Here is a 1,980-nt window from a genome sequence, read left to right on the forward strand (position 1 = left end):
CCGTGCGACTGCGCCCTGGGAGCCGGCCTCCCCGCGGTGGGGCGGGGCCCGGGCGTGGCGGGACGGGGTTGGCCAATCAGCGCTCGGAGGGCCGGGGGCGGGACTTCCGCTCTCGGCGGGGCGGGGCGGGCCGGGGCCGCTGCGGGGGGAGGGGGGCCGGAGCGGCCCAGAGGGCGAGGGCGAGGGCGAGGGCGGGGGCGGGGGCGGGGGCGGCCTGGGTCGCGCGCGGCCCACGGTGCTGGAGGCTCGGCAGCGCCTGCCTTCGGACCCGGGGCGGATGGCTGCCCCGGCCCTGGGTTCGCGGCGGGAGCCCCCCCCCCTCCCCCCCCGGGTCAGGGCGGGTCAGGCGGGGCGGGGGTCCGGGAGGAAGCGCCTCGGCGGTTGTTTACAGGCTGCACCCGCTGCTTTACTTAACGGACAGAGAAGCGTGAGGACCCCGCGAACACGCGTGACGACGCAGCTCCTCTGCAAAATGGAAAATAAAGCAGAATAATACCCTCCCCACCCCTCGGCCTGTGGGCCCGGACGTGGGGGCAGCCGGTGGGGGGGGGCGAGGGGGAGAGGAAGGGCGAAGGGGGCGAGGGGGGGTAGGGAGGGGGACCTGGAGGGGAGGGGTGGGGAGAGCCGCGGGGGGGGGTGCTGGGGGGGTGAGGGGGACCTGGAGGGGAGGGGTTGGGGTGAGCCAAGTGGGGGGGTGAGGGGGACCTGGAGGGGCAGGGGTGGGGGGAGCCGGGTGGGGGGATGCTGTGGGGGTGAGGGGGACCTGGAGGGGCAGGGGTGGGGGGATGCTGGGGGGATGAGGGGGACCTGGAGGGGTAGGGGTGGGGGGAGCTGGGGGGGTGCTCAGGGAGAGCTGAGGGGGACCTGGAAGGGGGGGAGCCGGTCGGTGTGGGGGTGCTCCAGGAGACCGGGGAGCTACGGAGAGCCTGCGCCAACAGTGAAGAACTCCAGTGACAGCAGAGCATCACCAGGATCATTTGAACATTTATGCTTTTAAAAAATTACCGACTCCTTTGATCCCAGGCTTTATGCATAGAGAAGCTCTGTGTGCCCAGGAAGAGGCCTGGGACTATGCCCTCCCGGGGGACAGCATGACTCCATCAGGGACCCAGAGTGATGACCTTTGTTTTAATGGAACGTATTTACATGTGACCCCTAATAATGAGTGACTCAGAAAGTTAACTATAAAATACCAGAGAGGGGGCAGACTGGGGGGGCTCAGTGGTTTAGCGCCGCCTGCAGCCCAGGGTGTGATCCTGGAGTCCCAGGATCGAGTCCCACATCGGGCTCCCTGCATGGAGCCTGCTTCTCCCTCTGCCTGTGTCTCTGCCTCTCTCTCTCTGTGTCTCTCATGAATAAATAAATAAAATCTTAAAAAATAAAATAAAATAAAATAAAATAAAATAAAATAAAATAAAATAAAATACCATACAAAGCAGTAGTTCAGGGATCCCTGGGTGGCGCAGCGGTTTGGCGCCTGCCTTTGGCCCAGGGCGCGATCCTGGAGATCCTGGATCGAGTCCCACGTCGGGCTCCCGGTGCATGGAGCCTGCTTCTCCCTCTGCCTGTGTCTCTGCCTCTCTCTCTCTCTCTCTCTCTCTCTCTGTGACTATCATAAATAAATAAAAATTTAAAAAATAAAATCTTGGGATCCCTGGGTGGCGCAGCGGTTTGGCGCCTGCCTTTGGCCCAGGGCACGATCCTGGAGACCCGGGATCGAATCCCACGTCGGGCTCCCGGTGCATGGAGCTTGCTGTCTCTGCCTCTCTCTCTCTCTCTCTCTCTCTCTGTGACTATCATAAATAAATTTAAAAAAAAAAAGATTTTAAAAAATAAAATCTTAAAAAAAAAAACAGTAGTTCAGGGGCACCTAGGGGGCTCCATCGGTGAAGTGTCTGCCTTCAGCTCAGGTCATGACCTCGGGGTCCTGGAATCGAGTCCTGCATCAGGCTCCCTGCTCAGTGCAGAGCCTGCTTCTCC

This window comes from Canis lupus, chromosome 6 (genome assembly GCF_011100685.1).
Source record: "Canis lupus familiaris isolate Mischka breed German Shepherd chromosome 6, alternate assembly UU_Cfam_GSD_1.0, whole genome shotgun sequence".
Lineage (NCBI taxonomy): Eukaryota > Metazoa > Chordata > Mammalia > Carnivora > Canidae > Canis > Canis lupus.